Genomic DNA, 27,500 nt, shown 5'->3' with positions numbered 1-27,500 from the left:
ACCTTATCAGAGACGTCCGTCTGTCCTTTAACGTTAACCTCAGAGATGTCCGTCTGTCCTTTGACGTTAACCTCATCAGAGACGTCAGTCTGTCCTTTGACGTTAACCTCATCAGAGACGTCCGTCTGTCCTTTAACGTTAACCTTATCAGAGATGTCTGTCTGTCCTTTAACGTTAACCTCATCAGAGACGTCCGTCTGTCCTTTGACGTTAACCTCATCAGAGATGTCCCTCTGTCCTTTGACGTTAACCTCATCAGAGACGTCCGTCTGTCTTTTGACGTTAACCTCATCAGAGATGTCCGTATGTCCTTTGACGTTAACCTCAGAGATGTCCGTCTGTCCTTTAACGTTAACCTCATCAGAGATGTCCGTCTGTCCTTTAACGTTAACCTCATCAGAGACGTCCGTCTGTCCTTTGACGTTAACCTCATCAGAGACGTCCGTCTGTCATTTGACGTTAACCTCATCAGAGACGTCCGTCTGTCCTTTGACGTTAACCTCATCAGAGACGTCCGTCTGTCCTTTAACGTTAACCTCATCAGAGACGTCCGTCTGTCTGACGTTGTTTAGGAAGCGTCCCCTGTTCTACCCCGGCTGAGGGGATAAATCCTTTATGTAATCTAATCGCTTATAAACATTTGTCTGAATTCAATAATTAATGTGAACATCTCATAATCAACGACAAAATTCTGGGCCAAGGATTCCACTGCCCTGCCACAGATAAAGATGTGCCTCAGAGTTACGTCTTCAACAGTTATATATTTATAGGGGGGAGAGAGGGAGGGAGAGATATCTCTCTATATATATAGATGGAGGGATGGGGGGAGAGAGGGAGGGAGAGATATCTATATATAGATGAGGGAGGGGTATCTCTATATATAGATGAGGGAGGGGGGGAGAGAGGGAGGGAGAGATATCTCTCTATATATATAGATGGAGGGATGGGGGGAGAGAGGGAGGGAGAGAGAGATATCTCCATATATATGGAGGGAGAGAGGGAGGGAGGGAGGGAGGGAGAGATATCTCTATATTTATGGATTAATGGATTTATGCATTTATGGATGAATAAATGGATGTAACAATTGCAGATTGCGCCTTTACATATCTATATATATAGATGGAGAGAGAGAGAGGGAGGGAGAGATATCTCTCTCTATATATACAGTGTAGCATGCATAGTCTGCTAATGCTAACCAGATTGACAATAGTGAACCTCTTAATCAATCCTGTCTGTAAAAAAACAGTAGTGGCTCACGATGTTGGATCCATAAAGCCTGATTTAACAGAGCTATAAAACACCCTCCTAGTCGGAGCAGAGAGAGAGGCTGTGGGGGTTGTGTATACGTGAGGGGGTGTGTTTGGGTGTGTGTATGGATGTGTGTATGTACAGTACCAGTCAAAAGTTTGGACATACCTGCTCATTCCAGGGTTTTTCTTTATTTTTGGTATTTTCTACATTGTAGGATAATAGTGAAGACATCAAAACTATGAAATAACACGTATGGAATCATGTAGTAACCAAAAAGTGTTAAATAGATCGAAATATATTATATATTTGAAATTCTTTAACGTGTCCACACTTTGCCTTGATGACAACTTTCCACACTCTCAACCAGCTTCACCTGGAATCATTTTCCAACAGTCTTGAAGGAGTTCCCGCATATGCTGAGCACTTGTTGGCTGCTTTTCCTTCGCTCTGTGGACCAACTCTCATCATGTCTGAGTGTTATCCCATGATAATGCCACCCTGTCTGTCTGAGTGTTATCCCCTGATAATGCCACCCTGTCTGAGTGGTATCCCCTGATAATGCCCACCCTGTCTGAGTGTTATCCCCTGATAATGCCCACCCTGTCTGAGTGTTATCCCCTGATAATGCCACCCTGTATGAGTGTTATCCCCTGATAATGCCCACCCTGTCTGAGTGTTATCCCCTGATAATGCCACCCTGTCTGAGTGTTATCCCCTGCTAATGCCCACCCTGTCTGAGTGTTATCCCCTGATAATGCCCACCCTGTCTGAGTGTTATCCCCTGATAATGTCACCCTGTATGACTGTTATCCCCTGATAATGCCCACCCTGTCTGTGGCTCAGTTGGTAGAGCATGGCGCTTGCAACGCCAGGGTTGTGGGTTCAATTCCCACGGGGGGGCCAGGGTTCAATTCCCACGGGGGGACCAGGATGAATATGTATGAACTTTCCAATTTGTAAGTCGCTCTGGATAAGAGCGTCTGCTAAATGACTTAAATGTAAATGTTATCCCCTGATAATGCCCACCCTGTCTGAGTGCTATCCCCTGATAATGCCACCCTGTATGAGTCTTATCCCCTGATAACGCCACCCTGTCTGAGTGTTATCCCCTGATAATGCCCACCCTGTATGAGTCTTATCCCCTGATAACGCCACCCTGTCTGAGTGTTATCCCCTGATAATGCCACCCTGTCTGAGTCTTATCCCCTGATAATGCCACCCTGTCTGAGTGTTATCCCCTGATAATGCCACCCTGTCTGAGTGTTATCCCCTGATAATGCCCACCCTGTCTGAGTGTTATCCCCTGATAATGCCACCCTGGCTGAGTGTTATCCCCTGATAATGCCCACCCTGTCTGAGTGTTATCCCCTGATAATGCCCACCCTGTCTGGGTGTTATCCCCTGATAATGCCCACCCTGTCTGAGTGTTATCCCCTGATAATGCCACCCTGGCTGAGTCTTATCCCCTGATAATGCCCACCCTGTCTGGGTGTTATCCCCTGATAATGCCCACCCTGTCTGAGTGTTATCCCCTGATAATGCCACCCTGTCTGAGTGTTATCCCCTGATAATGCCCACCCTGTCTGAGTGTTATCCCCTGATAATGCCCACCCTGTCTGAGTGTTATCCCCTGATAATGCCCACCCTGTCTGAGTGTTATCCCCTGATAATGCCCACCCTGTCTGAGTGTTATCCCCTGATAATGCCCACCCTGTCTGTGTGTTATCCACTGATAATGCCACCTTGTCTGAGTGGTATCCCCTGATAATGCCCACCCTGTCTGAGTGTTATCCCCTGATAATGCCCAACCTGTCTGATTGGTATCCCCTGATAATGCCACCCTGTCTGAGTGTTATCCCCTGATAATGCCCACCCTGTCTGAGTGTTATCCCCTGATAATGCCCACCCTGTCTGAGTGTTATCCCCTGATAATGCCCACCCTGTCTGAGTGTTATCCCCTGATAATGCCACCCTGTCTGAGTGTTATCCCCTGATAATGTCCACCCTGTCTGAGTCTTATCCCCTGATAATGCCACCCTGTATGAGTGTTATCCCCTGATAATGCCCACCCTGTCTGAGTGTTATCCCCTGATAATGCCCACCCTGTCTGAGTCTTATCCCCTTATAATGCCCACCCTGTCTGAGTGTTATCCCCTGATAATGCCCATCCTGTCTGAGTCTTATCCACTGATAATGCCACCCTGTATGATTCTTATCCCCTGATAATGCCACCCTGTATGAGTCTTATCCCATGATAATGCCACCCTGTCTGAGTGTTATCCCCTGATAATGCCACCCTGTCTGAGTGTTATCCCCTGATAATGCCCACCCTGTCTGAGTGTTATCCCCTGATAATGCCCACCCTGTCTGAGTGTTATCCCCTGATAATGCCCACCCTGTCTGAGTGTTATCCCGTGATAATGTGTGTGGGGTGTTTTATAGTTAGAAGAAGTTAGAGCAGATGAATGATCCATGATTGACGAGTTGGAATAAAATCCTCTGGTAATTCTACTTCAATGAAAGTCTTTGTAAACAGAGAGGAATCAGACCGAATTAATTTATTAAGATATTATATATGTAACAGGCCACGGTCGACCACATGTCAGGGTCTCCACATGTCCCAAATACTCTCGTGTGTTTATAACTAACGTATTCCGACGTTGTAAACTCACCGGTGAGATAAATTACTCTCGCAATTAAGATGTTAAAAACAGCGACTGTCAATATACACAGCCATGTCACTGTAAAGAGAACAGAGGACGTTTCCCCTGCTGCCCCTAGCTAGCTCGCCACTCCTCTCCGTCTCCTCAGACTGTTAGGCGGCGTACCAAATGACACCCCTGCTGCCCCTAGCTAGCTCGCCACTCCTCTCCGTCTCCTCAGACTGTTAGGCGGCGTACCAAATGACACCCCTGCTGCCCCAAGCTAGCTCGCCACTCCTCTCCGTCTCCTCAGACCGTTAGGGGGCGTACCAAATGACACCCCTGCTGCCCCTAGCTAGCTCGCCACTCCTCTCCGTCTCCTCAGACCGTTAGGCGGCGTACCAAATGACACCCCTGCTGCCCCTAGCTAGCTCGCCACTCCTCTCCGTCTCCTCAGACTGTTAGGCGGCGTACCAAATGACACCCCTGCTGCCCCTAGCTAGCTCGCCACTCCTCTCTGTCTCCTCAGACCGTTAGGGGGCGTACCAAATGACACCCCTGCTGCCCCTAGCTAGCTCGCCACTCCTCTCCGTCTCCTCAGACCGTTAGGGGGCGTACCAAATGACACCCCTGCTGCCCCTAGCTAGCTCGCCACTCCTCTCTGTCTCCTCAGACCGTTAGGGGGCGTACCAAATGACACCCCTGCTGCCCCTAGCTCGCCACTCCTCTCCGTCTCCTCAGACCGTTAGGGGGCGTACCAAATGCCACCCCTGCTGCCCCTAGCTAGCTCGCCACTCCTCTCCGTCTCCTCAGACCGTTAGGGGGCGTACCAAATGACACCCCTGCTGCCCCTAGCTCGCCACTCCTCTCCGTCTCCTCAGACCGTTAGGCGGCGTACCAAATGACACCCCTGCTGCCCCTAGCTAGCTCGCCACTCCTCTCCGTCTCCTCAGACTGTTAGGCGGCGTACCAAATGACACCCCTGCTGCCCCTAGCTAGCTCGCCACTCCTCTCCGTCTCCTCAGACCGTTAGGCGGCGTACCAAATGCCACCCCTGCTGCCCCTAGCTAGCTCGCCACTCCTCTCCGTCTCCTCAGACCGTTAGGGGGCGTACCAAATGACACCCCTGCTGCCCCTAGCTAGCTCGCCACTCCTCTCCGTCTCCTCAGACTGTTAGGGGGCGTACCAAATGACACCCCTGCTGCCCCTAGCTAGCTCGCCACTCCTCTCCGTCTCCTCAGACCGTTAGGCGGCGTACCAAATGACACCCCTGCTGCCCCTAGCTCGCCACTCCTCTCCGTCTCCTCAGACCGTTAGGCGGCGTACCAAATGACACCCCTGCTGCCCCTAGCTCGCCACTCCTCTCCGTCTCCTCAGACCGTTAGGGGGCGTACCAAATGACACCCCTGCTGCCCCTAGCTAGCTCGCCACTCCTCTCCGTCTCCTCAGACCGTTAGGGGGCGTACCAAATGACACCCCTGCTGCCCCTAGCTAGCTCGCCACTCCTCTCCGTCTCCTCAGACTGTTAGGCGGCGTACCAAATGACACCCCTGCTGCCCCTAGCTCGCCACTCCTCTCCGTCTCCTCAGACCGTTAGGGGGCGTACCAAATGCCACCCCTGCTGCCCCTAGCTAGCTCGCCACTCCTCTCCGTCTCCTCAGACCGTTAGGGGGCGTACCAAATGACACCCCTGCTGCCCCTAGCTAGCTCGCCACTCCTCTCCGTCTCCTCAGACTGTTAGGGGGCGTACCAAATGCCACCCCTGCTGCCCCTAGCTAGCTCGCCACTCCTCTCTGTCTCCTCAGACCGTTAGGGGGCGTACCAAATGACACCCCTGCTGCCCCTAGCTAGCTCGCCACTCCTCTCTGTCTCCTCAGACTGTTAGGGGGCGTACCAAATGACACCCCTGCTGCCCCTAGCTAGCTCGCCACTCCTCTCCGTCTCCTCAGACCGTTAGGGGGCGTACCAAATGACACCCCTGCTGCCCCTAGCTCGCCACTCCTCTCCGTCTCCTCAGACCGTTAGGGGGCGTACCAAATGACACCCCTGCTGCCCCTAGCTCGCCACTCCTCTCCGTCTCCTCAGACCGTTAGGGGGCGTACCAAATGACACCCCTGCTGCCCCTAGCTAGCTCGCCACTCCTCTCCGTCTCCTCAGACTGTTAGGCGGCGTACCAAATGACACCCCTGCTGCCCCTAGCTAGCTCGCCACTCCTCTCCGTCTCCTCAGACCGTTAGGGGGCGTACCAAATGACACCCCTGCTGCCCCTAGCTAGCTCGCCACTCCTCTCTGTCTCCTCAGACCGTTAGGGGGCGTACCAAATGACACCCCTGCCCCTAGCTAGCTCGCCACTCCTCTCTGTCTCCTCAGACCGTTAGGGGGCGTACCAAATGACACCCCTGCTGCCCCTAGCTAGCTCGCCACTCCTCTCTGTCTCCTCAGACCGTTAGGGGGCGTACCAAATGACACCCCTGCTGCCCCTAGCTAGCTCGCCACTCCTCTCCGTCTCCTCAGACTGTTAGGCGGCGTACCAAATGACACCCCTGCTGCCCCTAGCTAGCTCGCCACTCCTCTCCGTCTCCTCAGACCGTTAGGGGGCGTACCAAATGCCACCCCTGCTGCCCCTAGCTAGCTCGCCACTCCTCTCCGTCTCCTCAGACCGTTAGGGGGCGTACCAAATGACACCCCTGCTGCCCCTAGCTAGCTCGCCACTCCTCTCCGTCTCCTCAGACTGTTAGGGGGCGTACCAAATGACACCCCTGCTGCCCCTAGCTAGCTCGCCACTCCTCTCCGTCTCCTCAGACTGTTAGGGGGCGTACCAAATGACACCCCTGCTGCCCCTAGCTAGCTCGCCACTCCTCTCCGTCTCCTCAGACTGTTAGGGGGCGTACCAAATGACACCCCTGCTGCCCCTAGCTAGCTCGCCACTCCTCTCCGTCTCCTCAGACCGTTAGGCGGCGTACCAAATGACACCCCTGCTGCCCCTAGCTAGCTCGCCACTCCTCTCCGTCTCCTCAGACCGTTAGGGGGCGTACCAAATGACACCCCTGCTGCCCCTAGCTCGCCACTCCTCTCCGTCTCCTCAGACCGTTAGGGGGCGTACCAAATGACACCCCTGCTGCCCCTAGCTCGCCACTCCTCTCCGTCTCCTCAGACCGTTAGGGGGCGTACCAAATGACACCCCTGCTGCCCCTAGCTAGCTCGCCACTCCTCTCTGTCTCCTCAGACCGTTAGGCGGCGTACCAAATGACACCCCTGCTGCCCCTAGCTAGCTCGCCACTCCTCTCCGTCTCCTCAGACCGTTAGGCGGCGTACCAAATGACACCCCTGCTGCCCCTAGCTAGCTCGCCACTCCTCTCCGTCTCCTCAGACTGTTAGGCGGCGTACCAAATGACACCCCTGCTGCCCCTAGCTCGCCACTCCTCTCTGTCTCCTCAGACTGTTAGGGGGCGTACCAAATGACACCCCTGCTGCCCCTAGCTAGCTCGCCACTCCTCTCCGTCTCCTCAGACCGTTAGGGGGCGTACCAAATGACACCCCTGCTGCCCCTAGCTAGCTCGCCACTCCTCTCCGTCTCCTCAGACTGTTAGGGGGCGTACCAAATGACACCCCTGCTGCCCCTAGCTAGCTCGCCACTCCTCTCCGTCTCCTCAGACCGTTAGGGGGCGTACCAAATGACACCCCTGCTGCCCCTAGCTAGCTCGCCACTCCTCTCCGTCTCCTCAGACCGTTAGGGGGCGTACCAAATGACACCCCTGCTGCCCCTAGCTCGCCACTCCTCTCCGTCTCCTCAGACCGTTAGGGGGCGTACCAAATGACACCCCTGCTGCCCCTAGCTCGCCACTCCTCTCCGTCTCCTCAGACCGTTAGGCGGCGTACCAAATGACACCCCTGCTGCCCCTAGCTCGCCACTCCTCTCCGTCTCCTCAGACCGTTAGGCGGCGTACCAAATGACACCCCTGCTGCCCCTAGCTCGCCACTCCTCTCTGTCTCCTCAGACCGTTAGGGGGCGTACCAAATGACACCCCTGCTGCCCCTAGCTAGCTCGCCACTCCTCTCCGTCTCCTCAGACCGTTAGGGGGCGTACCAAATGACACCCCTGCTGCCCCTAGCTAGCTCGCCACTCCTCTCTGTCTCCTCAGACTGTTAGGCGGTGTACCAAATGACACCCCTGCTGCCCCTAGCTAGCTCGCCACTCCTCTCCGTCTCCTCAGACCGTTAGGCGGCGTACCAAATGACACCCCTGCCCCTAGCTAGCTCGCCACTCCTCTCCGTCTCCTCAGACTGTTAGGCGGCGTACCAAATGACACCCCTGCTGCCCCTAGCTAGCTCGCCACTCCTCTCTGTCTCCTCAGACCGTTAGGGGGCGTACCAAATGACACCCCTGCTGCCCCTAGCTCGCCACTCCTCTCCGTCTCCTCAGACTGTTAGGGGGCGTACCAAATGACACCCCTGCTGCCCCTAGCTCGCCACTCCTCTCCGTCTCCTCAGACTGTTAGGGGGCGTACCAAATGACACCCCTGCTGCCCCTAGCTCGCCACTCCTCTCCGTCTCCTCAGACCGTTAGGGGGCGTACCAAATGCCACCCCTGCTGCCCCTAGCTAGCTCGCCACTCCTCTCCGTCTCCTCAGACCGTTAGGGGGCGTACCAAATGACACCCCTGCTGCCCCTAGCTAGCTCGCCACTCCTCTCTGTCTCCTCAGACCGTTAGGGGGCGTACCAAATGACACCCCTGCTGCCCCTAGCTAGCTCGCCACTCCTCTCCGTCTCCTCAGACCGTTAGGGGGCGTACCAAATGACACCCCTGCTGCCCCTAGCTAGCTCGCCACTCCTCTCCGTCTCCTCAGACCGTTAGGGGGCGTACCAAATGACACCCCTGCTGCCCCTAGCTAGCTCGCCACTCCTCTCCTCAGACCGTTAGGTGGCGTACCAAATGACACCCCTGCTGCCCCTAGCTCGCCACTCCTCTCCGTCTCCTCAGACCGTTAGGCGGCGTACCAAATGCCACCCCTGCTGCCCCTAGCTAGCTCGCCACTCCTCTCCGTCTCCTCAGACCGTTAGGGGGCGTACCAAATGACACCCCTGCTGCCCCTAGCTCGCCACTCCTCTCCGTCTCCTCAGACCGTTAGGGGGCGTACCAAATGACACCCCTGCTGCCCCTAGCTCGCCACTCCTCTCCGTCTCCTCAGACTGTTAGGGGGCGTACCAAATGCCACCCCTGCTGCCCCTAGCTAGCTCGCCACTCCTCTCTGTCTCCTCAGACCGTTAGGCGGCGTACCAAATGCCACCCCTGCTGCCCCTAGCTAGCTCGCCACTCCTCTCCGTCTCCTCAGACCGTTAGGGGGCGTACCAAATGACACCCCTGCTGCCCCTAGCTAGCTCGCCACTCCTCTCCTCAGACCGTTAGGGGGCGTACCAAATGACACCCCTGCCCCTAGCTAGCTCGCCACTCCTCTCCGTCTCCTCAGACCGTTAGGGGGCGTACCAAATGACACCCCTGCTGCCCCTAGCTAGCTCGCCACTCCTCTCTGTCTCCTCAGACCGTTAGGCGGCGTACCAAATGACACCCCTGCTGCCCCTAGCTAGCTCGCCACTCCTCTCCGTCTCCTCAGACCGTTAGGCGGCGTACCAAATGACACCCCTGCTGCCCCTAGCTAGCTCGCCACTCCTCTCCGTCTCCTCAGACCGTTAGGGGGCGTACCAAATGACACCCCTGCTGCCCCTAGCTAGCTCGCCACTCCTCTCCGTCTCCTCAGACTGTTAGGGGGCGTACCAAATGACACCCCTGCTGCCCCTAGCTAGCTCGCCACTCCTCTCCGTCTCCTCAGACTGTTAGGGGGCGTACCAAATGACACCCCTGCTGCCCCTAGCTAGCTCGCCACTCCTCTCCGTCTCCTCAGACTGTTAGGCGGCGTACCAAATGACACCCCTGCTGCCCCTAGCTAGCTCGCCACTCCTCTCCGTCTCCTCAGACCGTTAGGGGGCGTACCAAATGACACCCCTGTTCCCTAGCTAGCTCGCCACTCCTCTCCGTCTCCTCAGACTGTTAGGCGGCGTACCAAATGACACCCCTGCTGCCCCTAGCTCGCCACTCCTCTCTGTCTCCTCAGACCGTTAGGGGGCGTACCAAATGACACCCCTGCTGTCCCTAGCTAGCTCGCCACTCCTCTCCGTCTCCTCAGACCGTTAGGGGGCGTACCAAATGACACCCCTGCTGCCCCTAGCTAGCTCGCCACTCCTCTCCGTCTCCTCAGACCGTTAGGCGGCGTACCAAATGACACCCCTGCTGCCCCTAGCTAGCTCGCCACTCCTCTCCGTCTCCTCAGACCGTTAGGGGGCGTACCAAATGACACCCCTGCTGTCCCTAGCTAGCTCGCCACTCCTCTCCGTCTCCTCAGACCGTTAGGCGGCGTACCAAATGACACCCCTGCTGTCCCTAGCTAGCTCGCCACTCCTCTCCGTCTCCTCAGACCGTTAGGGGGCGTACCAAATGACACCCCTGCTGCCCCTAGCTAGCTCGCCACTCCTCTCCGTCTCCTCAGACTGTTAGGTGGCGTACCAAATGACACCCCTGCTGCCCCTAGCTCGCCACTCCTCTCCGTCTCCTCAGACTGTTAGGGGGCGTACCAAATGACACCCCTGCTGCCCCTAGCTAGCTCGCCACTCCTCTCCGTCTCCTCAGACCGTTAGGGGGCGTACCAAATGACACCCCTGCTGCCCCTAGCTCGCCACTCCTCTCCGTCTCCTCAGACTGTTAGGGGGCGTACCAAATGACACCCCTGCTGCCCCTAGCTCGCCACTCCTCTCTGTCTCCTCAGACCGTTAGGCGGCGTACCAAATGACACCCCTGCTGCCCCTAGCTCGCCACTCCTCTCTGTCTCCTCAGACCGTTAGGGGGCGTACCAAATGACACCCCTGCTGCCCCTAGCTCGCCACTCCTCTCTGTCTCCTCAGACCGTTAGGCGGCGTACCAAATGACACCCCTGCTGCCCCTAGCTCGCCACTCCTCTCCGTCTCCTCAGACCGTTAGGGGGCGTACCAAATGACACCCCTGCTGCCCCTAGCTAGCTCGCCACTCCTCTCCGTCTCCTCAGACTGTTAGGGGGCGTACCAAATGACACCCCTGTTCCCTAGCTAGCTCGCCACTCCTCTCTGTCTCCTCAGACCGTTAGGCGGCGTACCAAATGACACCCCTGCTGCCCCTAGCTAGCTCGCCACTCCTCTCCGTCTCCTCAGACTGTTAGGCGGCGTACCAAATGACACCCCTGCTGCCCCTAGCTAGCTCGCCACTCCTCTCCGTCTCCTCAGACCGTTAGGGGGCGTACCAAATGACACCCCTGCTGCCCCTAGCTAGCTCGCCACTCCTCTCCGTCTCCTCAGACCGTTAGGGGGCGTACCAAATGACACCCCTGTTCCCTAGCTAGCTCGCCACTCCTCTCCGTCTCCTCAGACTGTTAGGGGGCGTACCAAATGACACCCCTGCTGCCCCTAGCTAGCTCGCCACTCCTCTCCGTCTCCTCAGACTGTTAGGGGGCGTACCAAATGACACCCCTGCTGCCCCTAGCTAGCTCGCCACTCCTCTCCGTCTCCTCAGACCGTTAGGCGGCGTACCAAATGACACCCCTGCTGCCCCTAGCTAGCTCGCCACTCCTCTCCGTCTCCTCAGACTGTTAGGCGGCGTACCAAATGACACCCCTGCTGCCCCTAGCTCGCCACTCCTCTCTGTCTCCTCAGACCGTTAGGGGGCGTACCAAATGACACCCCTGCTGCCCCTAGCTAGCTCGCCACTCCTCTCCGTCTCCTCAGACCGTTAGGGGGCGTACCAAATGACACCCCTGCTGCCCCTAGCTAGCTCGCCACTCCTCTCCGTCTCCTCAGACCGTTAGGCGGCGTACCAAATGACACCCCTGCTGCCCCTAGCTAGCTCGCCACTCCTCTCCGTCTCCTCAGACTGTTAGGGGGCGTACCAAATGACACCCCTGTTCCCTAGCTAGCTCGCCACTCCTCTCCGTCTCCTCAGACTGTTAGGCGGCGTACCAAATGACACCCCTGTTCCCTAGCTAGCTCGCCACTCCTCTCCGTCTCCTCAGACTGTTAGGCGGCGTACCAAATGACACCCCTGCTGCCCCTAGCTAGCTCGCCACTCCTCTCTGTCTCCTCAGACCGTTAGGCGGCGTACCAAATGACACCCCTGCTGCCCCTAGCTAGCTCGCCACTCCTCTCCGTCTCCTCAGACCGTTAGGCGGCGTACCAAATGCCACCCCTGCTGCCCCTAGCTAGCTCGCCACTCCTCTCTGTCTCCTCAGACTGTTAGGGGGCGTACCAAATGACACCCCTGCTGCCCCTAGCTCGCCACTCCTCTCCGTCTCCTCAGACTGTTAGGGGGCGTACCAAATGACACCCCTGCTGCCCCTAGCTAGCTCGCCACTCCTCTCCGTCTCCTCAGACCGTTAGGCGGCGTACCAAATGACACCCCTGCTGCCCCTAGCTAGCTCGCCACTCCTCTCCGTCTCCTCAGACCGTTAGGCGGCGTACCAAATGACACCCCTGCTGCCCCTAGCTAGCTCGCCACTCCTCTCCGTCTCCTCAGACCGTTAGGGGGCGTACCAAATGACACCCCTGCTGCCCCTAGCTAGCTCGCCACTCCTCTCCGTCTCCTCAGACCGTTAGGCGGCGTACCAAATGCCACCCCTGTTCCCTATACGGTGCACTACTTTAGACCACGGCCCCCCTAGTCAAAAAGTAGTGTGCCGTATAAGGGAATTAGGGTGTCACTTTGGGACGGCCTCTGAGAGTCAGAGATTCAGCTCGTCTCTCTCTCTCAACACCGCCGACGTTAAGCCCCCCAACGGCTGTATATAGAAGTAATTGTGGAGGTCTATGATCTTCTGTAAATATGATAGAATTTGCCAAAGCGTGAATGTATTTACAGTGTAATCAGTGTAATCAATAGCAGGCTTCCGTTAGGGGATCGGGGATCGGGGGGGGCTGTTAGCGTTAATAAAGGGATTTCTCATGGTGGCATTACAGCAGATGACAGGCAGATGGGCTGCAGTTTCTCACACCGTACGTGTCCCTCTCATACGTTGTATTGAAACTGTAGACCCCGTAATGGCCGCCTATCGCAGGTGTTTAGCTGTGGGCTCATCGGAGACCGCAGAGGAGCTGCAGAGACTGACTCAGTGACTCGGTGACTCGGTGACTCAGTGACTCAGTGACTCAGTCCCACTTTATGCTGACTGACTGTGTTCTGTCTGTAACACCTCTCACTCTCCTCTCTCTCTCTTTCCCTCCCTATCTCTACATCTCTCTCTCTCTCTATCTCTCTATACAGCTCTCTCTATCCTCTCTCTCTCTCCCTCTCTCTATCCTCTCTCTCTCTCTCTCTCTCTTTCCCTCCCTATCTCTACATCTCTCTCTCCCTCTCTCTATCCTCTCTCTCTCTCCTCTCTCTCTCTCTCTCTCTCTCTTTCCCTCCCCATCTCTACATATCTCTCTCCTCTCTCTTTCCCTCCCTACCTCTCCCTCTCTCTTCTCTCTCTCTCTCTTTCCCTCTCTATCATCTCCCTCTCTCTTCTCTCTCCCTCTATCTCTCTTTCCCTCCCTATCTCTACCTCTCCCTCTCTCTTCTCTCTCCCGCTATCTCTCTTTCCCTCCCTATCTCTACCTCTCCCTCTCTCTTCTCTCTCCCTCTATCTCTCTTTCCCTCCCTATCTCTACCTCTCTCTCTCTCTCCCTCTCTCTCCCTCTATCTCTCTTTCCCTCCCTATCTCTCCCTCTCTCTCTCTTTCCCTCCCTATCTCTACCTCTCCCTCTCTCTCCCTCTCTCTCTTTCCCTCCCTATCTCTTTCCCTCCCTCCCTCTGCTTAGTGTTTTAATTCTAAGCCCTAATTACTATAATTGTAGATTCAAATTAAACTGAATTGAACTTGACTTGGGCAATAAATCCTTCCAGAGTTGCAGCTCAGCGTTTCCCAGAGCCTCTGAAAACGCCCCATGTGAGGCAGTTAGGACTGGACCGCCGTCAGAGCGTCAGCTGTATGGGCCTCTTCACTGACTAAATAATCACTACGTTTCATCAATCATAATGTGTATGGGTTCCCTCTCGGCGGTGGAGTCTCTGTGAGCTCCAGAAACACGTGTCCCAAATGTAACCTTGTTCCTTATATAGGGCCCACTGGGTTCTGATCTAAAGTAGTGCACTATATAGGGAATAGGGTGCCATAGGGCTCTGGTCTAAAGTAGTGCACTATATAGGGAATAGGGTGCCATAGGGCTCTGATCTAAAGTAGTGCACTACATAGGGTGGGTCCTGGTCTAAAGTAGTGCACTATGTAGGGAATATTGTTCCATTGGGTCCTGGTCTAAAGTAGTGCACTATGTAGGGAATATGGTTCCATTGGGTCCTGGTCTAAAGTAGTGCACTATGTAGGGAATATGGTTCCATTGGGTCCTGGTCTAAAGTAGTGCACTATGTAGGGAATATGGTTCCATTGGGTCCTGGTCTAAAGTAGTGCACTATATAGGGAATAGGGTGGGTCCTGGTCTAAAGTAGTGCACTATATAGGGAATAGGGTGGGTACTGGTCTAAAGTAGTGCACTATATATAGGGAATAGGGTGCCATAGGGCTCTGGTCTAAAGTAGTGCACTATATAGGGAATAGGGTGGGTCCTGGTCTAAAGTAGTGCACTATGTAGGGAATAGGGTGCCATAGGGCTCTGGTCTAAAGTAGTGCACTATGCAGGGCCCACGGGGTTCTGGTCTAAAGTAGTGCACTATGTAGGGCCCACGGGGTTCTGGTCTAAAGTAGTGCACTATGTAGGGAATAGGGTTCCACAGGGTTCTGGTCTAAAGTAGTGCACTATGTAGGGAATAGGGTTCCACGGGGTTCTGGTCTAAAGTAGTGCACTATGTAGGGAATAGGGTTCCATAGGGCTCTGGTCTAAAGTAGTGCACTATATAGGGAATAGGGCTCTGATCTAAAGTAGTGCACTATATAGGGAATAGGGTTCCATAGGGATCTGGTCTAAAGTAGTGCACTAACTGTCTGGTTCTAGATATACTGTCTGGTTCTAGATATACTGTCTGGTTCTAGATATAATGTATGGCTCTAGATATACTGTCTGGTTCTAGATATACTGTCTGGTTCTAGATATACTGTCTGGTTCTAGATATACTGTCTGGCTCTAGATATACTGTCTGGTTCTAAATATACTGTCTGGTTCTAGATATACTGTCTGGTTCTAGATATACTGTCTGGTTCTAGTTTAGTATGTGAATACCTCTTTCCAGGCCTGTATTGTCTCTAGATATGCTGTCTGGTTCTAGATATACTGTCTGGTTCTAGATATACTGTCTGGTTCTAGATATACGGTATGGTTCTAGATATTCTGTCTGGTTCTAGATATACTGTCTGGTTCTAGATATACTGTCTGGTTCTAGATATACTGTCTGGTTATAGATATACTGTCTGGTTCTAGATATACTGTCTGGTTCTAGATATAATGTCTGGTTCTAGATATACTGTCTGGTTCTAGATATACTGTCTGGTTCTAGTTTAGTAAGTGAATACCTCTTTACAGGCCTGTATTGTCTCTAGATATGCTGTCTGGTTCTAGATATACTGTCTGGTTCTAGATATACTGTATGGTTCTAGATATACTGTATGGTTCTAGATATACTGTCTGGTTCTAGATATAATGTATGGTTCTAGATATACTGTCTGGTTCTAGATATACTGTATGGTTCTAGATATACTGTCTGGTTCTAGATATACTGTCTGGTTCTAGATATACTGTCTGGTTCTAGTTTAGTAAGTGAATACCTCTTTCCAGACCTGTATTGTCTCTAGATATGCTGTCTGGTTCTAGATATATTGTATGGTTCTAGATATACTGTCTGGTTCTAGATATACGGTATGGTTCTAGATATACTGTCTGGTTCTAGATATAATGTCTGGCGCTAGATATACTGTCTGGCTCTAGATATACTGTCTGGTTCTAGATATACTGTCTGGTTCTAGTTTAGTAAGTGAATACCTCTTTCCAGGCCTGTATCGTCTCTAGATATGCTGTCTGGTTCTAGATATACTGTCTGGTTCTAGATATACTGTATGGTTCTAGATATATGGTCTGGTTCTAGATATACTGTCTGGTTCTAGATATACTGTCTGGTTCTAGATATACGGTATGGTTCTAGATATACTGTCTGGTTCTAGATATACTGTCTGGTTCTAGATATACTGTCTGGCTCTAGATATACTGTCTGGTTCTAGATATACTGTCTGGTTCTAGATATACGGTCTGGTTCTAGATATACTGTCTGGTTCTAGATATACTGTCTGGTTCTAGATATACTGTCTGGTTCTAGATATACGGTCTGGTTCTAGATATACTGTCTGGTTCTAGTTTAGTAAGTGAATACCTCTTTCCAGGCCTGTATCGTATCTCTAGATATGCTGTCTGGTTCTATATATACTGTCTGGTTCTAGATATACTGTCTGGTTCTAGATGTACTGTCTGGTTCTAGTTTAGTAAGTGAATACCTCTTTCCAGGCCTGTATCGTATCTCCTGTACTGGACTGTAGGACCTCTATAGTGCTGTGTTTAAGTGATCTCATTCCTCTGTGATGGGGTCAAGTTAAGAGGCGGTTCCTGCTGGAGAGGAGCCCTCTCATTTCAGCTTCCACCACTTCATTTGGGATTAAACCGTGTCAGGAGAAGAAGACATGTTTTAAAATAATAAATAATATCCACCATGAACCTTTCTGACTGCTGAGCTTTTGATCTGTCTTTATAAATAACAGAATTGTGTCTTGTGTTTTGGGGTATTTTCCTGCAATTAAAGAAAGCTTTGGCTGAGGAGAAAGACCAAGACTGACTTCTCATGTTATAGGTCTCTCTCTCTCTCATGTTTCGCTTCTCTCCCTTTCTCTCCCTTTCTCTCTCTGTCTCTCTCTCTCTCTTTCTGTCGCTCTCTCTTTCTCTCTGTCTCTCTCTCTCTCTGTCGCTCTCTCTCTCTCTCTCTCTCTCTGTGTCTCGCTCTCTGTGTCTCTCTCTCTCTCTCTCTCTCTCTCTCTCTGTCGCTCTCTCTCTCTCTCTCTCTCTCTGTGTCTCGCTCTCTGTGTCTCTCTCTCTCTCTCTCTCTCTCTTTCTGTCGCTCTCTCTGTCTCTCTCTCTCTCTCTCTCTCTCTCTGTGTCTCCCTCTCTGTATCTCTCTCTCTCTCTCTCTGTGTCTCCCTCTCTGTATCTCTCTCTCTCTCTCTCTTTCCCCCTTCCTCCCTCCCTTTGTGTCAGTATTGACTCGTAATGTTGGTTGGTAAAGGCATGTGAGATCTAGAGGAGAAGGGTCCTCCTGCGCTGTTCTGGGCTGTTCTTCTTCTCTGCATGTTTCTGTCTTCTAGACACAGAACGAGGAACTGATGAGGATCTGTATGGTTTTATAAGGTGGGCAGAGAGTGCTTTCTCCTCACATTCCCGTTCCTCTTGTCCCGAGCGCTGTGGTCTCCACAGGACCAATCAGATGTGTCAGAGTCAGTGTTTCCCCTTCATGTACAACAGGTGGGTCAGGTTCTCGTTATTCCCGCCAAGCCGAGCGACCCGAGGGGAACACAAGGGAACACAGCCATCCTACTCGTTTGTCAGAGTCCAGAGCTTTTCCTCAGATGGGCTGAAATATGTCTTGTGATATTAAATCACCGCTTTCCGCTGGCTACCCGAGCAAGACAAATGTTGAGCTTGTTTATTTCTGTGATTATAGATGACCCTGCTCCTCGGCTGTGGAGAGAGAGAGAGAGAGAGAGGAGAGAGGGAGAGAGAGAGAGAGAGGAGATGGAGAGAGACAGAGAGAGAGAGAGAGGAGAGAGACAGAGAGAGAGGAGAGAGAGAGAGACAGAGGAGAGAAGAGAGAGAGAGAGAGAGAGGGAGAGGAGAGAAGAGAGAGAGAGAGAGAGAGGAGACAGACAGAGAGGAGAGAGAGACAGAGGAGAGAGGAAAGAGAGAGAGAGGTGGCTGCTGGGAAGAGAACACTGTGATATGATAATTATGAGAAACAGTCTCCCTAAATAATCTTGAGTTTACTTTAAAAAATATAATTCAAGACATCAGATGAGGTAACTTGTGGGTTTGTTTAATGTGAAAAACACAAGAAAGGGGTCGTGTTACAGAAAGGAGAGTCCAGACGGCCCTGAACCGTGCTGGAGAACCGTGACGGACGTGGTTCCTTCCAGCCCTCTGATTGAGGATCTGTTTGTCTTGTTTTGTATGTGAACAGAGTCCGTTAAATCCAGTCCCACACCTGATCTTCCGTAGCCTTGTTGTTGTACTCGGTGCTGATTATCATAACATGCCTCTGCGGTAACGTCTTCCCCCCCGTGTGTTCTGAGGAAGGAGACATGCTAACTGATAATCACCGTTGACGTTTCGCTGCAACAAATGAAAAAACGGTTCTGATGTCACTGCATCTGTTGCTGTTTTAATACCATATCTTTCCCTTTAGTTCTCATCACCAGCACAAATAAACACATCATAACGCAGAGAGAGAGGAGAGGAGAGGAGAGAGACAGAGAGAGAGGAGAGAGACAGAGAGAGAGGAGAGACAGAGAGAGAGGAGAGACAGAGAGGAGAGAGACAAAGTGACAGAGAGGAGAGAGAGAGAGGAGAGAGACAAAGTGACAGAGAGGAGAGAGAGAGAGAGGAGAGAGAGAGAGAGAGGAGAGAGAGACAGAGAGGAGAGAGAGACAGAGAGGAGAGAGAGACAGAGAGGAGAGAGAGACAGAGAGGAGAGAGAGACAGAGACATATAGGAGACAGAGAGAGAGAGGAGAGAGAGACAGAGACAGAGAGGAGAGAGAGACAGAGAGAGACAGAGACAGGCAGACAGACAGACAGACAGACAGATGCTCTGATGTCATATGTAGATGTACATTGTGAGTCTTTCATCTTTACATGATGTAACAGGATCTGGGATCATCTCTTCTCAACATGACTTCGTTGTTCCTTGGCTCTTCATCCCTCTACAGGGTTCTACAGCTTAGAGAACTTTAATATAATGCCCTCAGTGATATATCTAGATCTGCTGTTCTGCTCTGTTCTGTTCAGCTCTGTTCTGCTCTGCTCTGTTCTGTTCTGTTCTACTCTGCTCTGCTCTGCTCTGTTCTGTTCTGTTCTGTTCTACTCTGCTCTGCTCTGCTCTGCTCTGCTCTGTTCTGTTCTGTTCTGTTCTGCTCTGTTCTGCTCTGTTCTGTTCTGTTCTGTTCTGCTCTGCTCTGTTCTGTTCTGCTCTGTTCTGCTCTGTTCTGCTCTGTTCTGTTCTGTTCTGGTCTACTCTGCTCTGCTCTGCTCTGTTCTGTTCTGTTCTGTTCTACTCTGCTCTGCTCTGCTCTGCTCTGTTCTGTTCTGTTCTGCTCTGTTCTGTTCTGCTCTGCTCTGCTCTGTTCTGTTCTGCTCTGTTCTGCTCTGTTCTGTTCTGCTCTGCTCTGTTCTGTTCTGCTCTGTTCTGTTCTGCTCTGTTCTGCTCTGCTCTGCTCTGTTCTGTTCTGCTCTGTTCTGCTCTGTTCTGCTCTGTTCTGTTCTGTTCTGTTCTACTCTGCTCTGCTCTGCTCTGTTCTGTTCTGCTCTGTTCTGTTCTGCTCTGTTCTGCTCTGCTCTGTTCTGCTCTGTTCTGCTCTGTTCTGTTCTGCTCTGGTACAGTTTGTATACAGAGCCAGGAGGAGGAGAAGGTAGGAAGAGGAGGAGAGGAGAAGGTAGGAGGAGGAGGAGAGGAGAAGGTAGGAAGAGAGGAGAAGGTAGGAGGAGGAGGAGAGGAGAAGGTAGGAGGAGGAGGAGAGGAGAAGGTAGGAAGAGAGGAGAGGGTAGGAGGAGGAGGAGAGGAGAAGGTAGGAGGAGAGGAGAAGGTAGGAGGAGGAGGAGAGGAGAAGGTAGGAGGAGGAGGAGAAGGTAGGAAGAGGAGGAGAGGAGAAGGTAGGAGGAGGAGGAGAGGAGAAGGTAGGAGGAGGAGGAGAAGGTAGGAGGAGGAAGAGAGGAGAAGGTAGGAGGAGGAGAGGAGAGGAGAAGGTAGGAGGAGGAAGAGAGGAGAAGGTAGGAGGAGGAGAGGAGAAGGTAGGAAGAGGAAGAGAGGAGAAGGTAGGAGAAGGTAGGAAGAGGAGGAGAAGAGAAGGAAGGAGGAGGAGGAGGAGTGCTGTCCAGCAGAGTTAAACTCTGTTTACTGCTAATAATAACTTGGCGTAAATCAACTCTTTTAAAAGGCAAATGATTTCACCTGAGGCCCGTAGAGGCCTGTTTGTATTTGTCTCCACCGTACGCTCTGCCAGACGCTTTTATTTGGTCATGAATCACAGCGAATGGAGCGATGGAATAAAACCTGCTTTTAAGTTAACCGACCGACCGACCACCCAGTTGACTGGCAGACCGACCGACCGACCAGTTGACTAGCAGACCGACCAGTTGACTAGCAGACCGACCAGTTGACTGGCAGACCGACCGACCAGTTGATTGGCAGACCGACCGACCGACCAGTTGACTGGCAGACCTACCGACCAACCAGTTGACTAGCAGACCGACCAGTTGACTGGCAGACCGACCGACCGACCGACCAGTTGACTGGCAGACCGACCGACCGACCAGTTGATTGGCAGACCGACCGACCGACCAGTTGACTGGCAGACCGACCGACCGACCAGTTGATTGGCAGACCAACCGACCGACCAGTTGACTGGCAGACCAACCGACCGACCAGTTGACTGGCAGACCAACCGACCGACCAGTTGACTGGCAGACCAACCGACCGACCAGTTGACTGGCAGACCGACCGACCGACCAGTTGACTGGCAGACCAACCGACCGACCGACCAGTTGACTAGCAGACCGACCAGTTGACTAGCAGACCGACCAGTTGACTGGCAGACCAACCGACCGACCAGTTGACTGGCAGACCAACCGACCGACCAGTTGATTGGCAGATCAACCGACCGACGAGTTGACTGGCAAACCGACTGACCGACCAGTTGACTAGCAGACCGACCGACCGCCCAGTTGATTGGCAGACCAACCGACCGACCAGTTGACTGGCAGACCAACCAACCGACCGACCAGTTGACTGGCAAACCGACCGACCGACCAGTTGACTGGCAGACCAACCGACCGACCGACAAGTTGACTGGCAGACCAACCGACCGACAAGTTGACTGGCAGACCAACCGACCGACCGACCAGTTGACTGGCAGACCAACCAACCGACCGACCAGTTGACTGGCAGACCAACCAACCGACCGACCAGTTGATTGGCAGACCAACCAACCGACCGACCAGTTGACTGGGCAAGACCAACCGACCGACCAGTTGACTGGCAGACCAACCACCCAGTTGACTGGCAGACCAACTAACCGACCGACCAGTTGACTGGCAGACCAACCAGTTGACTGGCAGAACAACCGCCCAGTTGACTGGCAGACCGACCGACCAGTTGACTGGCAGACCAACCGACCGACCAGTTGACTGGCAGACCAACCGACCGACCAGTTGACTGGCAGACCAACCGACCGACCAGTTGACTGGCAGACCAACCGACCGACCAGTTGACTGGCAGACCAACCGACCGACCAGTTGACTGGCAGACCAACCGACCGACCAGTTGACTGGCATACTAACCGACCGACCAGTTGACTGGCAGACCGACCAACCAGTTGACTGGCAGACCGACCGACCGACCAGTTGATTGGCAGACCAACCGCAGGTTAGTTAGGACTGGTGCCAGGGCTTGATGCTTTAATACACTGATACAGTACACTACCTGTCCTGATATTATACAGTACTACCACAGTACACTACCTGTCTACATACTGGGAGAGGATCAGTGGGAGGTAGTCTACATACTGGGCAAGGTAGTCTACATACTGGTAGAGGTTCAGTGGGAGGTAGTCTACATACTGGTAGAGGTAGTCTACATACTGGGAGAGGTTCAGTGGGAGGTAGTCTACATACTGGTAGAGGTAGTCTACATACTGGGAGAGGTTCAATGAGAGGTAGTCTACATACTGGTAGAGGTTCAGTGAGGGGTAGTCTACATACTGGTAGAGGTAGTCTACATACTGGGAGAGGTTCAGTGAGGGGTAGTCTACATACTGTAAGAGGTTCAGTGAGAGGTAGTCTACATACTGGGAGAGGTTCAGTGGGAGGTAGTCTACATACTGGGAGAGGTTCAGTGGGAGGTAGTCTACATACTGGGAGAGGTAGTCTACATACTGGGAGAGGTTCAGTGAGAGGTAGTCTACATACTGGGAGAGGTAGTCTACATACTGGGAGAGGTAGTCTACATACTGGGAGAGGTTCAATGAGAGGTAGTCTACATACTGGGAGAGGTAGTCTACATACTGGGAGAGGTTCAGTGAGAGGTAGTCTACATACTGGGAGAGGTACTCTACATACTGGGAGAGGTTCAGTGGGAGGTAGTCTACATCCTGTGAGAGGTTAGTCTACATACTGGGAGAGGTTCAGTGAGAGGTAGTCTACATACTGGGAGAGGTAGTCTACATACTGGGAGAGGTTCAGTGAGAGGTAGTCTACATACTGGGAGAGGTAGTCTACATACTGGGAGAGGTAGTCTACATACTGGGAGAGGTTCAGTGAGAGGTAGTCTACATCCTGTGAGAGGTAGTCTACATACTGGGAGAGGTTCAGTGAGAGGTAGTCTACATCCTGTGAGAGGTAGTCTACATACTGGGATAGAAGGTCTACATACTGGGAGAGGTTCAGTGAGAGGTAGTCTACATACTGGGAGAGGTAGTCTACATACTGGGAGAGGTTCAGTGAGAGGTAGTCTACATACTGGGCAAGGTAGTCTACATACTGGGAGAGGTTCAGTGGGAGGTAGTCTACATCCTGTGAGAGGTTAGTCTACATACTGGGAGAGGTTCAGTGAGAGGTAGTCTACATACTGGGAGAGGTAGTCTACATACTGGGAGAGGTAGTCTACATACTGGGAGAGGTTCAGTGAGAGGTAGTCTACATCCTGTGAGAGGTAGTCTACATACTGGGAGAGGTTCAGTGAGAGGTAGTCTACATACTGGGATAGAAGGTCTACATACTGGGAGAGGTTCAGTGAGAGGTAGTCTACATAATGGGAGAGGTTCAGTGGGAGGTAGTCTACATACTGGGAGAGGTAGTCTACATAATGGGAGAGGTTCAGTGGGAGGTAGTCTACATAATGGGAGAGGTTCAGTGGGAGGTAGTCTACATAATGGGAGAGGTTCAGTGAGGGGTAGTCTACATTTATTTATTTATTTATTTTACCGTTATTTTACCAGGTAAGTTGACTGAGAACACATTCTCATTTGCAGCAACGACCTGGGGAATAGTTACAGGGGAGAGGAGGGGGATGAATGAGCCAATTGTAAACTGGGGATTATTACATATACATACTGGGAGAGGTTCAGTGGGAGGTAGTCTACATACTGGGAGAGGTTCAGTGGGAGGTAGTCTACATACTGGGAGAGGTTCAGTGGGAGGTAGTCTACATCCTGTGAGAGGTAGTCTACATACTGGGAGAGGTTCAGTGGGAGGTAGTCTACATCCTGTGAGAGGTAGTCTACATACTGGGAGAGGTTCAGTGGGAGGTAGTCTACATAATGGGAGAGATTCAGTGAGAGGTAGTCTACATACTGGGAGAGGTTCAGTGAGAGGTAGTCTACATAATGGGAGAAATTCAGTGAGAGGTAGTCTACATACTGGGAGAGGTTCAGTGGGAGGTAGTCTACATACTGGGAGAGGTTCAGTGAGAGGTAGTCTACATACTGGGAGAGGTAGTCTACATACTGGGAGAGATTCAGTGGGAGGTAGTCTACATACTGGGAGAAGTAGTCTATATACTGGGAGAGGTAGTCTACATACTGGGAGAGGTAGACTACATAATGGGAGAGGTTCAGTGAGAGGTACTCTACATACTGGGAGAGGTTCAGTGGGAGATGGTCTACATACTGTGAGAGGTAGTCTACATACTGGGAGAGGTTCAGTGAGAGGTAGTCTACATACTGGGAGAGGTAGTCTACATACTGGGAGAGGTTCAGTGGGAGGTAGTCTACATACTGGGAGAGGTTCAGTGAGAGGTAGTCTACATACTGGGAGAGGTAGTCTACATACTGGGAGAGGTTCAGTGGGAGGTAGTCTACATAATGGGAGAGGTTCAGTGGGAGGTAGTCTACATAATGGGAGAGGTTCAGTGGGAGGTAGTTTACATACTGGGAGAGGTTCAGTGAGAGGTAGTCTATATCCTGGGAGAGGTAGTCTACATACTGGGAGAGGTAGTCTACATACTGGCATGGGTTCAGTGAGAGGTAGTCTACATACTGGGAGAGGTTCATTGGGAGGTAGTCTACATACTGGGAGAGGTTCAGTGAGGGGTAGTCTACATACTGGGAGAGGTTCAGTGAGAGGTAGTCTACATACTCGGAGAGGTTCAGTGAGAGGTAGTCTATATCCTGGGAGAGGTTCAGTGGGAGGTAGTCTACATACTGGGAGAGGTTCAGTGGGAGAGGGACTACATACTGGGAGAGGTTCAGTGGGAGAGGGTCTACATACTGGGAGAGGTTCAGTGAGAGGTAGTCTACATCCTGGGAGAGGTTCTGTGAGATAGTCTACATACTTGGAGAGGTTCAGTGAGAGGTAGTCTACATACTGGGAGAGATTCAGTGAGAGGTAGTCTACATACTGGGAGAGGTTCAGTGGGAGAGGGACTACATACTGGGAGAGGTTCAGTGGGAGAGGGTCTACATACTGGGAGAGGTTCAGTGAGAGATAGTCTACATACTGGGAGAGGTTCAGTGAGAGGTAGTCTACATACTGGGAGAGGTTCAGTGAGAGGTAGTCTACATACTGGGAGAGGTTCAATGGGAGGTAGTCTACATACTGGCATGGGTTCAGTGAGAGGTTGTCTACATCCTGGGAGAGGGTCAGTGGGAGGTAGTCTACATACTGGGAGAGGTAGTCTACATACTGGCAGGGGTTCAGTGAGAGGTAGTCTACATACTGGGAGAGGTTCAGTGGGAGGTAGTCTACATACTGGGAGAGGTAGTCTACATACTGGGAGAGGTAGTCTACCTACTGGGAGAGGTTCAGTGGGAGGTAGTCTACATACTGGGAGAGGTAGTCTACATACTGGGAGAGGTAGTCAACATACTGGGAGAGGTAGTCTACATACTGGGAGAGGTTCAGTGGGAGGTAGTCTACATACTGGGAGAGGTTCAGTGGGAGGTAGTCTACATACTGGGAGAGGTAGTCTACATACTGGGAGAGGTAGTCTACCTACTGGGAGAGGTTCAGTGGGAGGTAGTCTACATACTGGGAGAGGTAGTCTACATACTGGGAGAGGTTCAGTGAGGGGTAGTCTACATACTGGGAGAGGTTCAGTGAGAGGTAGTCTATATCCTGGGAGAGGTTCAGTGGGAGGTAGTCTACATACTGTGAGAGGTTCAGTGGGAGAGGGACTACATACTGGGAGAGGTTCAGTGGGAGAGGGTCTACATACTGGGAGAGGTTCAGTGAGAGGTAGTCTACATCCTGGGAGAGGTTCAGTGAGAGATAGTCTACATACTGGGAGAGGTTCAGTGATAGGTAGTCTACATACTGGCATGTGTTCAGTGAGAGGTAGTCTACATCCTGGGAGAGGTTCAGTGGGAGGTAGTCTACATACTGGGAGAGGTAGTCTACATACTGGCAGGGGTTCAGTGAGAGGTAGTCTACATACTGGGAGAGGTTCAGTGGGAGGTAGTCTACATACTGGGAGAGGTTCAGTGAGAGGTAGTCTACATACAGTGAGAGGTAGTCTACATCCTGGGAGAGTTTTATTGGGAGGTAGTCTACATACTGGGAGAGGTAGTCTACATACTGGGAGAGGTAGTCTACATACTGGGAGAGGTTCAGTGGGAGGTAGTCTACATACTGGGAGAGGTAGTCTACATACTGTGAGAGGTAGTCTACCTACTGGGAGAGGTTCAGTGGGAGGTAGTCTACATACTGGGAGAGGTAGTCTACATACTGGGAGAGGTAGTCTACATACTGGGAGAGGTAGTCTACCTACTGGGAGAGGTTCAGTGGGAGGTAGTCTACATACTGGGAGAGGTAGTCTACATACTGGGAGAGGTTCAGTGAGGGGTAGTCTACATACTGGGAGAGGTTCAGTGAGAGGTAGTCTATATCCTGGGAGAGGTTCAGTGGGATGTAGTCTACATACTGGGAGAGGTAGTCTACATACTGTGAGAGGTAGTCTACCTACTGGGAGAGGTTCAGTGGGAGGTAGTCTACATACTGGGAGAGGTAGTCTACATACTGGGAGAGGTAGTCTACATACTGGGAGAGGTAGTCTACCTACTGGGAGAGGTTCAGTGGGAGGTAGTCTACATACTGGGAGAGGTAGTCTACATACTGGGAGAGGTTCAGTGAGGGGTAGTCTACATACTGGGAGAGGTTCAGTGAGAGGTAGTCTATATCCTGGGAGAGGTTCAGTGGGATGTAGTCTACATACTGGGAGAGGTTCAGTGGGAGAGGGACTACATACTGGGAGAGGTTCAGTGAGAGGTAGTCTACATACTGGGAGAGGTAGTCTACATACTGGGAGAGGTTCAGTGAGAGGTAGTCTACATCCTGGGAGAGGTTCAGTGAGAGATAGTCTACATACTGGGAGAGGTTCAGTGATAGGTAGTCTACATACAGTGAGAGGTAGTCTACATCCTGGGAGAGTTTCAGTGGGAGGTAGTCTACATACTGGGAGAGGTAGTCTACATACTGGGAGAGGTAGTCTACATACTGGGAGAGGTTCAGTGGGAGGTAGTCTACATACTGGGAGAGGTATTCTACATACTGGGAGAGGTAGTCTACCTACTGGGAGAGGTTCAGTGAGAGGTAGTCTACATACTGGGAGAGGTAGACTACATAATGGGAGAGGTAGTCTACATACTGGGAGAGGTAGTCTACATACTGGGAGAGGTAGTCTACCTACTGGGAGAGGTTCAGTGAGAGGTAGTCTACATACTGGGAGAGGTAGACTACATAATGGGAGAGGTAGTCTACATACTGGGAAAGGTAGTCTACATACTGGGAGAGGTAGTCTACATACTGGGAGAGGTAGTCTACCTACTGGGAGAGGTTCAGTGGGAGGTAGTCTACATACTGGGAGAGGTAGTCTACCTACTGGGAGAGGTTCAGTGAGAGGTGGTCTACATACTGGGAGAGGTTCAGTGGGAGGTAGTCTAGTGCCCACCCAGGGTAGACTCTGACTGGTAGGGAGGGTTAGGCCGGTAGGGATATCCTTGTCTCATCGAGCTCCAGCGACTCCTGTGGCGGGCCGGGCGCAGTGCGCGCCAACCAAGGGGGCCAGGTACACGGTGTTTCCTCCGACACACTGGTGCGGCTGGCTTCCGGGTTGGAGGCGCGCTGTGTTAAGAAGCAGTGCGGCTTGGTTGGGTTGTGCTTCGGAGGACGCATGGCTTTCGACCTTCGTCTCTCCCGAGCCCGTACGGGAGTTGTAGCGACGAGACAAGATAGTAATTACTAGCGATTGGATACCACGAAATTGGGGATAAAAAGGGGTCAAATTCAAAATCAATAGATATAAATAAAA

The 27,500-nt window shown here is 52.3% G+C and overlaps 1 protein-coding gene across 1 annotated transcript in view; it reads left to right on the top strand.

Annotated features, from left to right (window-relative positions):
* Positions 1–27,500, top strand: part of LOC129856830 (intermembrane lipid transfer protein VPS13B-like) — a 102,356-nt gene that overhangs the window by 62,648 nt on the left and 12,208 nt on the right. The window lies entirely within an intron of this gene.

Source organism: Salvelinus fontinalis, chromosome 6, assembly GCF_029448725.1.
Source record: "Salvelinus fontinalis isolate EN_2023a chromosome 6, ASM2944872v1, whole genome shotgun sequence".
Taxonomy (NCBI): Eukaryota; Metazoa; Chordata; class Actinopteri; order Salmoniformes; family Salmonidae; genus Salvelinus; species Salvelinus fontinalis.
This window is presented reverse-complemented; position numbering and strand designations above follow the sequence as displayed.